At 45.4% G+C, this 15,914-nt stretch overlaps 1 pseudogene; it reads left to right on the top strand.

Annotated features, from left to right (window-relative positions):
• The first annotated feature begins 265 nt into the window (after positions 1-265).
• On the top strand, positions 266-15,332 carry LOC123463543 (annotated as a pseudogene).
• The last annotated feature ends 582 nt before the right edge of the window (positions 15,333-15,914 follow it).

Raw genomic sequence — 15,914 nt, forward strand, 5'->3', positions numbered from 1 at the left:
ATCTCATGGTGGCCTCGAACTCATGGCAATCCTCCTACCCCTGCCTCCTGAGTGCTGGGATTAAAGGTGTGCGTCACCATTCTCAGCCCAAATCTCTTTTTTATAGAGGAGGAAACCATACCCTAGAAAGCTAACGATTTGCTCAAGGTCACATGGGTGGTGAGTAATAGCATTAGGGGACCTACTGGGTTAGATTTCCACTACCATGACAAAATAACTGAGAAAAGGCTAGGATGTGGCTCAGTTGACAGAATGTTTGCCTAGTATGCACAAGGCCCTGGATTTAATCCTCAGCAACCCCCAAAACCAGGTATGGTGATGCATGCGTATAATTCCGGCACCCAGGAGATGGAGCAGGATTGGACTGGAGAGAGGGCTCAGCAGTTAAGGTGCTTGCCTGAAAAGCCTAAGGACCCAGGTTCAATTCCCTAGTACCAGCTGGGCATGGTGGTGCATGCTTTTCATCCCAGCCCTTAGGAGGCAGAGGTAGGTGAACTGCTGTGAGTTCAAGGCCACACTGAGACTATATAGTGAATTCCAGGTCAGCCTGGGCTAGAGTGAGACCCTACCTCTTTCAAAAAATCAAACTAATAAACAAACAAAAAAATCAAACAATTCCCCAGTACCTACCTAAAGCCATATGCACAAAACTGCAGTTTCTGGAGTTTGTTTGCAAAGGCTAGAGGCCCTGGTGTGCCCATTCTCTCCTCCCCCTCTCTGCAAATAAATAAAAGAAATTCAAAGTCATCTTTAATTACATAGTAAGTTTAAGGCCAGGCAGAAGACCCAATCTCAGAACAAAGCAAAACAATAATAATAATAATAAAAAAACATGAGAAAATCGAGTGAGAGGTAGGAAAGGATTTTGGTTCACAATTTCAGAAGGTTTAGGCCATTGTCACTTAGCCTGTTTGCTCTAAGGCCAGTGGCAAAATCATAGGTCATGGCGGAAGGTGTGGCAGAGAGATGTTTACCGCGTGGTTCAGAAGCAAAAAGAACGAAGAGGAGAGGCTTAGATGCCAATACACCCTCCAAGGGCATGTCCCTAACGAATCGTCCACACGTAGTACATCTCGGTAGAAACGTGTAGCAGAGAGAAGGGGTTTCCCTCCAGGTTCAGCAAGCAAAGAGGGAGAAAAGGAGGGGCTTAGATCCCAATATACTCTCCAAGGGCATGCCCCATGTAGGCTGAGCCTTTTAGTTTCCAGCACGCCCCTCTGGTGCCAACCAGCTGTGGATAAGACTTTCATAACACACGAACCTCTGGGAGGCATCCCAGATCCAAACTGTACATCCATCTCACTCAAAGCTGTCCCCATTTTAGCACGGAAAGCCCCAAGTGCCAAAAGCCCTCTTTCCTGGGTGAACTAGGACAGTTGGTTTCCTAGTTGGGATTCAACCCTAGTCTGCTTGTGATGGACCTGAAATGACTTTTTGTGATAAAGAGGTCCAATCTTCAAGTGAGAACAAAGCAAGTTCTACAGTAGTGTAGAAAGTTTGGACATTATCCTAATGTCCTGATCCTTAAATCCTCAAATCAACCCATGTCCTTTCATTTATTTAAGTCTTCACTTTGATATCCCCCAATTTGAGATCCAACTCCTACCCTGCTCTTTTACCCCACAATTTACTCGTTTATACTTTTTGCTTCTGTCTATCCCCTCTCACCAGATTATAGGTTTTACGGGACCAGAAATCTGTTTTGTTCATCTAAAGGTTCCTGTTGCCTAAAATAATGTCTGGCTTAAAGCAGGCACTCTAAACTTTTTTTTGAATAATCCTTATGTGACATCTAGACCTTCTGTCAGGATGTCTAGCTAGCATATTTTAGTGTCTACCAGGAAGTGATTGTAAATTTCAGTCATAATAATTTACTTAAAGAGCCAAGGCATAGCCAGGCATGGCACATGCCTGTGATCTCAGCACTTGGGAAGTGGAAGCAGGTTGATCTAGAGAGAGTTCAAGGTCATCCTTGGCTACATAGCAAGTTCAAGACCAATCTGGGCTACATGAGACTCAGAACACTAGAAAAATAAAAAGCCAGGTGTGATGGTTCATGCCTAGAATCCAGCACTTGGGAGGCTGAGGTAGAAGAACTACTGTGAGTTACAGGTCTGCCTGGCTAGAGTGAGAGCCTGCCTCAAAAAAAAGGAGCATTTAGATACCCATAAATTCTCTCATTCTCTCTCTCTCTCTCTGTGTCTCTCATTTCCCCTCACCCCAACTTTTGTTCAATCCCACTCTTTCATATCTATATTTCTCTCTCCCTTACTCCCTTACTCCCTCACTCTCTCAACTCTCTCTCTCTCTCTCTCTCTCTCTCTCTCTTTTTGTTTTTGAAGTAGGGTTTCACTTTAGCTCAGGCTGACCTGGAATTCACTATGCAATCTCAGAGTGGCCTCAAACTCATGCTGATCTTCCTACCTCTGCTTCCCAAGTGCTGGGATTAAAGGCCTGTGCCACCACATCCAGTTCAATGGTCTCTTTTTTTAATCTTTGAGAAATTCTTATTTAAGAGAGAGAGAGAGTGAGAGCCAGGCGCAGTGACGCATGCCTTTAATCCCAACACTTGGGAGGCAAAGGTAGGAGAACTCCTGTGAGTTCAACGCCACCCTGAGACTACATAGTGAATTCCAGGTCAGCCTAGGCTAGAGTGAAACCCTACCTCAAAAAACAAAACAAACAAAAAACAAGCAAACCAAAGAAGAGAGAGAATGGGCACACCAAGGCCTTTAGCCATTACAAATGAGCTCCAGATGCATGTGTCACCTTCTGCATTTGGCGTTACATGGGTGTTGGGGAACTGAACCTGGGTCGTTTGACTTTATAGACAAGTGCCTTAATCTCTAAACCATCTCTCCAGCCCAAATCTTTGATTTTTTTTTTTTCTTACTGGGCATGATGTTGTGTAATACTAGCTACTAAGGAAGTTTAGGGAGGAGGATTACAAGCTCTAGACCAACCTGAGATTTTTGTTGTTGTTGTTTTTCCAAGGCAGGGTCTCACTCTAGCCCAGGCTGACCTGGAAGTCATTATGTAGTCTTGGACTGGCCTTGAATTCACAGCGATCTTCCTAGCTCAGCCTCCTGAGGACATGGAACTTTCGAAAGAATCTGGCTCAGTTATCTTACAGATCTTTCCAAATTCTAGGTTTGCCTGATTATTTCCTTGTGTGTCTATTCAGGCTAAACATTCTGGTAAGAACTCTGCATGGGAAGGGTGTTGTGAACCTCTTCATGCACAATGACAACGGGCTACCCACTAACCTACCAACGGGGATGTCAACTTTCATTGTTGGATTAAAACGCTATGTTCCAGATCTCTCCATGGTGTACACAATCCCTCTGGATTTATTCATTGATCTGTGGGTACTACTCTGTCTACCTGGTTTACCGACATCCTTTTATTCTATGGTTTTATCATCTCTTGGTGATCATAGCCTGAGTCAATCATGACACTGACGCTTGCAAAGTCAAATTCTATCATTTGCTGGACATGATGGCTTATGACTGTAATCCAGCACTGAGGAGGCTGAGACAGGAGGCTTGCTGGGAGTTCAAGGCTAACTTGTGCTGCATAGTGAGTTTCAGGCTGGCCTTGGCAACAGAGTAAAAACAAAAGCAAGCCAGGCATGGTGGCACACGCCTTTAATCCCAGCACTTGGGAGGCAGAGGTAGGAGAATTACTGTGAGTTCAGGGCCAGCCTGGGACTAAAGAGTAAATTCCAAGTCAGCCTGGGCTAGAGGGAGGCCCTAGCTCGAAAAAAAAAAAAAAACCCAAAAAATAAAAGTTAAGGGCTGGGGAAGTGCCTCAGTGGGTAGAGCACCTGCATGCATGCATAGAGCCCTGAATTTGATCAATCCCCAGAACCACGCAAATCAGGCGTGGTGGCACAGGCCTGTTATTGGGAGGTGTAGGCAGGAGGACCAGAAGTTCAAGGTCATCCTCAGCTACATAAGGTGTTTGAGCCCGCCTGAGTTATGCAACTCCACATGTAGAGTACTGTCACGTTTTTAAAACACCTTTTGGGTAATCTGTTGTCATAACATGTTTGCGAACTAAAACAACTTCAGGAGAAATCTCTTGACAACCCCTTTGATTTTATTAAAGTGGTATTATAGAACGTTCTCTTTGAATGTGATGTTGCTGCGTTACAATAGCACTTCGATGAAAGCCAGCGGCTTTTGATCTTGATGTTAGTTGCGTGTGTAGTGCCCTTGAGCAACATAAGTGCTAGAAAAATGCTTTGTCACGGATCTCCAACCCTAGCTGAGCAGGAGTTAAGTCATTTTAACTCCAGTCCTATTTTTTTTAATTAATTAAATTTTTTTCAGTCCTTTTTTTTAAAAAAACTTTTTCTGGGGGGAAGTGGAGGGTTTGAGCAAGGTCTCACTCTAGCCTAGGCTGACCTGAAATTCACTCTGTAGCTCCAGGCTGGCCTTAAATTCACAGGGATCCTCCAACCTCAGCCTCCTAAATACTAGGACTAAAGGTGTGTCCTACCACGTCCGGCTCATTTTTTTTTTTTTTTTGAGCTTTTAAAAAACATTTTTAATTTATTTTTGTTTATTTGAGAAAGTGAGAGAAAGAAAGAGGCAGAGAGAATGGGTATGATGTCAAGGCCTCCAGCTGCTGCAAACTCCAGACATATGTGCCACCTTGTGCATCTGGCTTACATAGGTCCTAGGGAATTGAACCTGGTCCTTTTTGAGCTTTTTATTGACAACTTCCATACATATAGGCAATGTACCATGATCATAATTCCTTCCTTCACCCTCCCTTTCCCCCTTCCCAAATCCCCCTCCACCGAATCCCTTCTTCTTTTCAACTTAGTTTCTCTTCCATTTTGATGTCATCATTGTTTTCTCTCCTATTATGCAAGTCTCATGCAGGTAGCCACTGTGAGGTCATAAATAACAAGGCAACATTGTGTCTGAAAGACATGGACATTATAATAAGCACTCCTCCTCTTCCTTTTGGCTCTTGCATTCTTTCCAGCAGCTTTTTAGCAATGGACCCTGAGCCTTGGAGGGTGTGATAGAGACGTCTCAGTGCTGAACACTCCTCTGCCACTTCTTCTCAGCACTTTGGCCTAAGTCCAGTCTTTTAAAGCGGCATAGAAAGAAGTGGAGATTGTTACAATCCCATTAGATGACATATTTCTGTTGCATTTTCATATCCTGGACAATGTTTATGGAATGTCAGAATAGGAAAATACTAAATAGCTCCAAATAGTTCTCGAAGTGGTAGGACACACAGGAGAATAAAAAGTACAAGGTCAGCTTTAAGTGAATAAGAAGACTGATGCCAGTCTGAGCTACGTGATGTCCCGTCTCAAAAAACAAATAAAGGAAGCTGGGTGTGGTGGCACACACCTTTAATCCCAGCACTTGGGAGGCCAAGGTAGGAGGATCGCCATGAGTTTGAGGCTACCCTGAGACTGCATAGTGAGTTCCAGGTCAGCCTGGGCTAGAGTGAAACCCTACCTCAGAAAACCAAACTAATAATAAATAAAGGGTGGCCTGCAAATCTTATATTTGGCCAGCCAGGCCAAATGAGCCAATGGGTGCAATAGTGGCACATCTGTCATGGTAGAAACCAACTGCCCTCTAATTGGACTGGAGGCCCACTCCATGGGATGAAATACATCCCTGAATCTGAAAACTTAAAATAGGGGTAGTCATGAGCCCTAGGGGTGTAATGTCTGCTGCTGTCTGGCTAAATGTATACACTGAAGATAGGTGAGGACTGGCCTGACCACGGTGGGGCAGGGTCTGGTCCCCGTGGGGTCTTGGCCCCAGGGAAGGTCCTGGCTTAGCTGACTGCCGGGAGGGCAGGGCTGTGGATTGTGGCGGAAGCTTGGAGTGGAGGGGCTGGGGTGACTAGCCGCTGCCCCCCAGGCTCCCTCTCTGACCAGGGTCTTCTTCCAAGGGACAGGATGAGGGTGATGGCAGCTCACTAAAAAAGTGAGCACGCCACTCGGAGCCCTGGGAAGAAACGAGCGGAGATTTCCTCTTAGACAAGCCGTAAAGAAAGGCAGACGGCAAAGTGGGCTGCAGCAAAGTTGGGAGAGGAAAGAGCCCCCCAGGAGGGAGCACTGGGGACCCGCTCTCAAGTGGCCATGGCAGCACTTCCAGATAGCACCCGTGTGTGCTTAGTGACATTCATTTTATTACTCTCGGCAGCTGTGGAAGTGGGTGCTGATAGTGTTGGGTTGAACAATGAACCATTTCTGATACATAAAAACAGTTTCATGGGCTTGGGCCTGGTGATTCAACAGATGAGAAAACCTAGGCAGAGGGAGGTGAAAGCAGGGTTTCCTGGCTAGTAAGAGACAGGAGCAGGCAATGTGGTTCCAGCGTCCATGTTCTTAAGCCTTTTCTCTACCCTGCTGGGCTGAGGGAAAGGTATCACATAAAGAAGGGCCTTGTGATGGCCTGGAGAGATGGCTCAGCCCTTAAAGGCACTTGCTTGCAAGCCCTGATTCCTCAGTACCCACGTAAAACCAGATGCATAAAGTGGTGCATGCATCTCTCCATCAAATAATAATTAAAAAAACATAAATGTATATACTATGCTCATCAAACTGCCCAGTAAGCACTTCTCTTATGTTCATGCCCATATACTTTTGGTAGAGAACCTCTCTTCAGATGGCAGTGACCTTGGGATGACTCAGAATGCATCATGGTGCTGAAAAGAAGTGACAGGAGTGCTCAGCACTATAATATCTCTATCACACCTTCCAAGGCTCAGGGTCTATTGCAGAAGAGGTGGCAGAAAGAATGTAAGAGCCAAAGGAAGGGTAGGACTCCTTACAACGTGCTCCCCCGCAGACACAAAATGGCCTGTATATCCATGACCTCACAGTGCCTGACACTACCTACACAGACCATCATAAGAGGAGGAAAAGATCATGACATCAAAATAAAAGAGAGACTGAGAGGGGGAGGGGATATGATGGAGAATGGAGTTTCAATGGGGAAAATGGGGAGGAGGGAGGGCATTATCATGAGATATTATTTATAATCATGGAAGTTGTTAATAAAAAAATTAAAATAAAAAATTTGTTAATTCATTTTATAAAAATAAAATAAAGGGAGACCAGGCGTGGTGACACACATCTTGAATCCCAGCACACAGGAGACTGAGGTAGGAGAATTGCTGTCAGTTCAAGGCCATGAGACTACAGAGTAAAATTCCAGGTCAGCCTGGGCTATAACGAGACCCTACCTCAAAAATGTGGGGGGTGCTGGATAGATGGCTGCGCAGTTAAGGGCATTTGCTTGCTAAGCCTGTCTGCCTGGGGTCCAATTGTCAAGCCCCCATGTGAAGCCAGACACAAAAATGGCGCATGTGTCTGGCATTAGTTTCAGCGGTACGAGTTACTCCAGAGCTGGGGGAGCGGCCCAGAGGTTAAAGGTGCTTGCTTTGAAAGCCTGATGGCCCAGGTTTGACTCCCCAGTAATCACATAGAGCCGGGTGCACAAAGTGGTTGCATGTGTCTGGAGTTCGTTTTGTAGTGACTAGAGTCCCTGGTACTCCCGTTCTCTCTCTCCCTTCCCTCTCTTTCTCTATCTGCTTGCAAATAAATAATTTATAATTACTTTGTAATACGCTATTTGTTTTAAAAAAATAACTAGCTCCAAATATACAGGATTGGATTAGGTTGCTAATAATAAAAATCCAGGGCTGAAGAGATGGCTCAGCAGTTAAGGTGCTTGCCTGCAAAGCCTAAGGACCCAGGTTCAATTCCACAGTACTCATGTATGCCAGATGCACAAGGTGGTGCATGCAACTGGAGTTTGTTTGTAGTGGCTAGAGGCCCTGGCACGGCCATTTACAAACAAGAAAAAGACAAAAACAGATAAAGCTGGGCATGACAGCTCACACTTTTTTTTTTTTTTTTTTTGAGGTAGGGTCTCGTTCTAGCTCAGGCTGACCTGAAACTCACTCTATAGCTCAGGGTGACCTTGAATTCATGGTGATCCTCCTACCTCTGCCTCCTGAGTGCTGGGATTAAAGACGTGTGCCACCACACTCGGCTTGGTTCACACTTTTAATCCCAGCGCTTGGTAGGCTGAAGTAGGAGGATCTCCATGAGTTCAAGGCCACCCTGGGCTATAGAGTGAGTTTCAGGTCAGCCTGGGCTAACGTGAGACTATGCCTCAAAAAAAAAAAAAAAACCACAAAAACAAAAACGGAAAAAAAGGAACACCCCAGATAACAATAACTTCATTCCACAGAGACTAAATCTTTCTCACAGCATAAAAGACCCAGAGGAAGCCAAGCATGGTGGCACATCCCAGTATTCCCACACTTGGAGAGGAGGGCGGTCACAAATTAGAAGTCAGCCTGGACTCCAGGCCTCGGTTGAGGCCGGTGGGGCTGCTCGGTGCTGTCGGCCGCCTGCCTCCATCTCTGCGCTCCACCAGCCTCAGCCCAGCCTTTGTCCTCGGGATCAGTCACTAGATGACTATTGAGAGGCTAAGCTGTTGCAACTGTGTTCTAGGTCAGGAAGAAATGACTCATTTCGATCAGGAAAAGTGCCTTAGAAGTTTAAAGCAGATGCCTCTGTTCATGTCTTTTACCAGAACTGGGGACACACGGTCCCTTTACCGGCAGAAGAATCTACAGTATATGAATATAAAGAAAGTTGAGGGCTGGAGAGATGGCTTTAGTGGTCAAGGTGCTTGCCTGAAAAGCTAAAGGACCTGAGTTTGATTGTGGTGGCTGGAGGCCCTGGTGTATCCATATTCTCTCTATATCTGCCTCTTCCTCTTGCTCTCAAATGAATAAATAAAATATTTAAAAAGAAAAAAAAAAAAAAGCTAAGTGTGATGATGCATGCCTCTAATCCCAGCACTCAGGAGGCAGAGGTAGGAGGATCTCTGTGAATTTGAGGCCAGTCTGAGACTACATAGTGGATTCCAGGTCAGTCTGGGCTAGAATGAGACCCTACCTCAAAAAAAAAAAAAAAAGAGACTAAGCTTATTTTAGCATATATTAGGTGCTTAATAAATGCTTCCCTTTATTTTTTCCCTCTTGAGTTTTTGGAAATTGTTTTATTTTATTTTACTTGCAAGCAGAGAGACAGATAGAAGAGAGACAGGAAGATAGAATGGGTGTGTCAAGGCCTCTAGCAGCTGCAAACAAACTCCAGATGCACGTGCCACTTTGTGCATCTGGCTTTATGTGGGGACTGAGGAATCGAACGCAGGTCGTTAGGATTTGTAGGCAAGCACCTTAACCACTAAGCAATCTCTCCAGCCCTCCCTTGGGTTTTTGTTTGTTTGCATTGAGACAGGGTCTCATTCTAGCCTAGGCTGACTTGAAATTTACTGTGCAGTCCAGTCTGGCCTTGAACTCCCAGACATCCTCCCGCAACCTCTGTAGTGCTGGGATTAAAGGCAGGAGCCACCAAGTCCAGCAGTTATTTTTGCTGGGATAGGAGAGTGAACCTAGGGCCTTGTGCAAGCTAGACAAATGCTGTACCACTGAGTTATCTCCCTACACCTCTTTTCAGTTTTATTTTGCCACAGGACCTAAGTCACCCAAGCTGCCCTTGAACTTTTCTTTTCAAGGTAGGATCTCGCTCTAGTCCAGGCTGACCTGGAATTCACTATGTAGTCTCAGGCTAGCCTTGTTGGGATTAAAGATATGTGCCACTATGCTCGGCTTAAATATTTTATTTATTCATTTGAGAGAGAGAGAGAAAGAATGGACACACCAGGGCCTCTAAGCACTGTAAACAAACTCCAGATGCATGCGCTATTTTGCGCATCTGGCTTTATGTAAACATGGATACTGGGGAATCGAACCACGGTCCTTAGGTATTGTAAGCAAGCACCTTAACCACTGAGCAATCTCTCCAACCCCTTGAACTCACACTTGTAACCCAAGCAGGCCTCAAATTTGTGATCTTCCTGCCTCAGTCTCCCAAGTAGCTGGGATGACAGGCCTGCACCACAGAGTTGAGCCAATACATGTTTCTTTTTTTTAGGTTTATTTTTAATTTATTTATTTGAAAGTGACAAACAGAGAGAGAAAGAGGCAGATAGAGAGAGAGAATGGGTGCACCAGGGCCTCCAGCCACTACAAATGAACTCCAGACGTATGCGCCTCTTTGTGCATCTGGCTAACGTGGGTCCTGGGGAATCAAGCCTCAAACCCGGGTCCTTAGGCTTCACAGGCAAGTGCTTAACCACTAAGCCATCTCTCCAGCCCCAATAAATGTTTTTTGACTTATTGGATGAATATATATTCAAGGCTTTCTGGACGCACAGGAAGTATTAACATTCTAGCTCTTTCTGTAAACTTAACTATGCTCTTCAGTTCTAATCTGTGTGAGTCCAAATTCTCTACCTCCTTGTGTATCTGATATTTCCTGTCTGTCTTTTTTTTTTTTTTTTAATTTGAGAGTGACAGAGAGAGAAAGGCAGAGACAGAGAGAGAAAGAGGGAGAGAATGGACGTACCAGGGCCTCTAGTCACTGCAAACGAACTCCAGACGCATGCGCCCCCTTGTGCATCTGGCTAGCGTGGGTCCTGGGGAATCGAGCCAAAAAAACCAGGTCCTTAGGCTTCACAGGCAAGCGCTTATCCACTGAGCCATCTCTTCAGCCCCTTGCTGTCTGTCTTTTATTGTGGATAGAGAACACATGTCTTGAAAGGGTCATTTAGTGTCTCAAGATTCTAGAATGCAAATTGCCCTAGATCCAAGTTTTTCAATGTTGGCCTTTGGGCTAAATATGTCTCTGACATGTTTTATTTGGCCCACACAAGGCTGTTGTTTGTTTTTTTTTAAAGCAACATTAGCTGCCAACACTTAAAAGAGACTTCAGAGTATAAGCAAAAAGCCTCCAGCTTTTCAGAATTGGAATGCTTTGCAAAGCAGACCATTTTGTTAAGGCGACGTTACCTCAGACCCCAGCAGTCCCTACTGCCTTACCCTTGCCTGTTTCCAGCTGGGTACCCTATCTGTCAGCTTCTTCCACAGACTTTTGTACTTGGGGTCCTGCAGTCTGGGATTACTATCTGCTACTAAGACACTACACACTGGGGGTGGAGAGATGGCTCAGTACTTAAAGGTGTTTGCTTGCAAAGCCTGCGGATCCAGGTTCAATTCTCCAGTACCTACACAAAGCCAGATGCATGAAGTAGTGTATGCATCTGGAGTTTGTATGCAGCGGCAAGAGGCAATGGCATGCCCATTCTCTATCAAATAAACAATATATATATATGTATATATTTTAAGACACTAAACATTTGCCTCATTTTCCTGGCTTGAAAACATAAGGACCAAGCAGGAGCTAGGCACAGGGTTACACGCCTGTTATCCTAGCACTTGGAGGATGAAGACAGGACAACATACCAAGTTGGAGGCCTGATTACACGAGACCCTGTCTCAAAAATAAGAATAATGCCGGGCGTGGTGGCGCACGCCTTTAATCCCAGCACTCGGGAGGCAGAGGTAGGAGGATCACCGTGAGTTCGAGGCCACCCTGAGACTCCATAGTGAATTCCAGGTCAGCCTGGGTTAGAGGGAGACTCTACCTCAAAAACCAAAAATAAATAAATAAACAAACAAACAAATAAATAAATAAATAAAGTGGGCTGGAGAGATGGCTTAGCAGTTAAGGCACATGCCTGAGAAGCCTAAGGACCCTGGGTCGATTCTCCAGGTCCCACATAAGGCAGATGCACATGGTGGCGCATGCGTCTGGAGTTCATTTGCAGCGGCTAGAGGCCCTGGCGTGCCTTTTCTCTATCTACCCATCTATCTATCATTCGGTCTATCTGCCTCTTTCTGTCTGTCGCTCTCAAATAAATAAATAATAAAGACAAAACAGTAAAGAATGATAATGTTATTAGGCCATCATGCCAGTTAAAAAGCAATGTCAGTCCCCACCCCCTCTTTCCTTTTTCAAACAAGGCTGCCGGCTCAGCCTCCTTTCCTGTCAGCTCAGCGCCTTCCAACCACAGCATCTCAGGCCCTCGCTTTCCTTAAGCCCAGGGGTGCCGTCCCCGCAGCTCCCTGCTTCCTTGCTGTCCTGAGAAACAAACACCTGGCTCTTTTCTGTTTTTAGAGCTTTGCCCGTTAATCACTACAGGGAAACCGACAGGAAATAACAATAAGGAGGAAATTTACAAGGCTGAAAAAGACCTTACAGTTGCCCAGAGCCCCTGGTTCCGTTAGCGAGCGATACCTGGAAGTAGGCTGTTCTTATCTTTATTTTCCTGTTGGTCTCTCCTGACCCGGGATTGGCAGAAAGGGCTGGACCAGGCGGCAGCATCCCGGCGGAAGCACTACCTGGATAGGACGGTAGGTGGCAGCACAGGGCGCGCCTGGCTTCGGGTCTTTCTACACAGTAGGTAGACCTGTGTACAGAAGCCTGGAATTTTCTAGGAAGGGATAACTACCATATCAGGGCAGGCGTTTGGGCTGAGACCAGCGAAAGGACAAGAGTATGCCAAGAGATTCTCAGTCACACTGTGCTGTGGAGTGGCCAGCGGTGGCATTCCTTGGTCTGTCTGCAGCCTGGTAGATAGGCCGGATAGAATCGTCCAGCCCAACCTCTTCATTTTATTATTTATTTCGTTTCAGGGTTTTTAAAAAATGTATTTTATTTGCAATGGGAGAGAGAGAGAGAGAATGGGTGAGAATGGGAGCAGCGGGGCCTCTTGCCAATGCAAACAAGCTGAGATGCATGGACAGCTTTGTGTGTTTGGCTTTACTCTGGTACTGAGGAATCAAACCTTGGTGGTCAGATTTTGCAAGCAAGTGCCTTTAACTACTGAGCCATCTCCTCGGCCCCTTTAGTTGTTTTTTTTTTTTAATATTTTATTTTATTATTTCAGTTTTTGGAGGTAGGGTTTCACTCTAGCCCAAGCTGACCTGGAATTCACTATATAGTTTCAGGGTGGCCTCAAACTCACAACAATCCTCCTACCTCAGCCTCCTGAGTGCTGGGATTAAAGGCGTGCCCCACCATGCCCAGCTCAATATTTTATTTTTTTAAATTTATTTGAGATATATAGAGAGAATATGGGCACACCAGGGCCTCCAGCCATGGCAAATGAACTCCAAAGGCACGCGTTCCCTTGTGTTATGGCTTACTAGGCCCTGGGGAGTCAAACCTGAGTCCTTTGGCTTTGCAGGCAAGCACTTTAACCACTAAGTTATCTCTCTAGCACAGTCTTTTTTTTTTTTTTTTCCAAGGTAGGGTCTTGTTCTAGCCCAGGATGACCTGGAATTCACTATGTAGTCTCAGAGTGGCCTCAAACTCACAGCAGTCTTTCTACCTTTGCCTCCCAAATGCTGGGATTAAAGGTGCACCACTATGCTAGGCTCCATTTTAGGGTTTTTGTTTTGTTTTGCTTTGCTTTTCTTTCTTCTTGTTCTTTTTTCTTTTCTTTCTTTATTTCTCTTTTTTTTTGACACAGGATCTCGAACTGGCTAGGTATCCAAGGATGACTTTGAACCCTGACTCTCTTGCCTCCATCTCTCAAGTGTTGGGATTGCAGGCACATGCCCTCACACCTAGACCAAGTCAACCAAGGTCCTGAGACTTGACCAGTCCTCCTGCTGCTGTATAATTGCAACAAATGTGTTTATCCTTCTCATCTGTCTGCTGGTTACTATGCATTTGTAGAAGTCTGTTTAGTATCAAGACTACTTTGAGCCAGGCACTGGTGGTAAACACCTGTAATACTGGGGAGGAAGGTGCAGGAAGAAAGATCAGAAGTTCAAGGTCATCTTCAACAGCAAGTTTGAGGCCAGTGTGGGCTACGTGAGACCCTGTCTTGAAAAAAGCAAAGAGGGATTTGTTTTCATACTTTCACGTGTGAAAATAGGAAAGAGTTAAACTAGGTGTGGTGCCGCATGCCTTTAATCCCAGCACTTGGGAGGCAGAGGTAGGAGGATTGCCGTGAGTTCAAGGCCACCCTGAGACTACAGAGTGAATTCCAGGTCAGGTCAGCTTGGGCTAGAGTGAGACCCTACTTCAAAAAAAAGAGAGAGAGAGAGAGAGAAAGGGAGATCCTTGCCCATGATAGAGCAGGATTTTAGGGAACACAGGAAGTGAGAGCCTGTCGTCCAGAAGAAGGTGTCCGTGCTTTCAGCAGTCTATGCTGACTAGAATGTGTGCCTCTGCAGGGGACGAGCTGGTGTCACTGTGGCTCTTATCAAGAGTGGCCTAACATTACAGGGCTGGGCCATGCGCACCCAAAATAACTCACCCATTCTCTCAAGTTACATTAGTAAAGCCAAATGTATTCTTAGAATTTAAACCCAGATTCAGACAACTGCACTATAATAAAATCATATTCTCAGACTTCAATTAATGTTGGGGACAGGCTCGTGATCAAAGGGGGGAAAGAAAGCCTTATTATATGGTAGCGTTTTCTCGAAGGGCTTGGCCTCAGAAGGGAAATTTTCCTAGAAACTACCGCCAATTTACAGAAAAACAATCAGGGAGCTCCTGTGCAGTCAGAGGTGGGTCATCTGCTGAGTCCCGGGAACAGTCAATTGTCACTCAACTGCTACTTGAAACTACAGGCAGCAAGTATTTCCCCAGCCATCCAAGTATGAGGGTCTCAGAGCTTGAGCGGACCAGCTTGAGCCTCAGGGTGGGGTTGCACACTGGCACCTAGGAGGCTGAAGGAGGAGGATCACAAGTTTGAGGCCAGCCTGAGCTACATAGAGAGTTCCCCAGGCCAGTCTGCACTATGTAGCAAAACTTCGCCAAGACAGTCTTAACCTTACTGGTTTATGTCGAAGTGTTATAAGGCCTTGGGAGAGAGAGGCAAAAGGATCAAGAGTTCAAGGTCATCCTCAGCAATGTAGGCAAGTTGAGGGAAGTCTGGGCTACATGAGACACTGTCTTAAAAACAAAAAAAAAACAACAACAAAAATCCCATAATCCCTCACACTCTTGTTTTCTAACTCAGGACTTGCAGAATGACTCCCACAAAGAAGGTGGTGAGAAAAAGAAGGGCCATTCTGCCATCAACGAGGTGGTCAGAGAATATACCATCAACATTCACAAGTACAACCATGGACTGGGCTTCAAGAGGCGTGCCCCGCCAACACTCAGAGAGACCCAGAAGTTTGCCATCAAGGAGATTAGGACTCCAGATGTGACCATTGGTACCAGGCTCAACAGAGCTGCCAGGCCAAGGGAGTAAGGAATGTCCTGTATCGTATCCGTAAATGGTTATTCAGGCAACAGAATGAGGAGGAAGATTCACCAAACAAGTTTTATACTTTGGTGACCTATGTCCCTGTTACCACGTTCAAAAGTCTTCAGACTGGTCAACGTGGATAAGAACTAATTTCTTGAGTGTCAAATAAAGTTACAAAAGTTAAAAAAAAAATCCGGGTGTGGTGGCGCACGCCTTTAATCCCAGCACTTGGGAGGCAGAGGTAGGAGGATTGCTGTGAGTTCAAAGCCACCCTGACACTACATAGTGAATTCCAGGTCAGCCTGAGCTAGAGTGAGACCCTACCATGGAAACAACAACAACAAAATTTTAAAAAGAGAAGAACAGAAAAAGGAGGAGGAACTTGAGGGTTTCCCCAGAGAAAAGCCCAACAACAAACACATAGCATCGTTCCTCCACCAAACTAGTGCCTACTTCAAAAAGCTTATACCCAAATGAAAAACAAAAAAGTTTGTCAGGCAAATGTAACCTGCATATATATTTCAAGAGCAAAGCTGTACATTTAAAATGCATCTTTAGGCCAGGTGTGGTGGCGCACACCTTTAAAACTAGCACTTAGGAGGCAGAGGTAGGAGGATTGCCATGAGTTCGAGGCCACCCTGAGACTACATAGTTAATTCCAGGTCAACCTGGGCCAGAGTGAGACCCTACCTCGAAAAACCAAAAATAAATAAATAAAAATAATAAATAAAT

The sequence above is a fragment of the Jaculus jaculus genome, chromosome 9 (genome assembly GCF_020740685.1).
Source record: "Jaculus jaculus isolate mJacJac1 chromosome 9, mJacJac1.mat.Y.cur, whole genome shotgun sequence".
NCBI classification, from domain to species: domain Eukaryota; kingdom Metazoa; phylum Chordata; class Mammalia; order Rodentia; family Dipodidae; genus Jaculus; species Jaculus jaculus.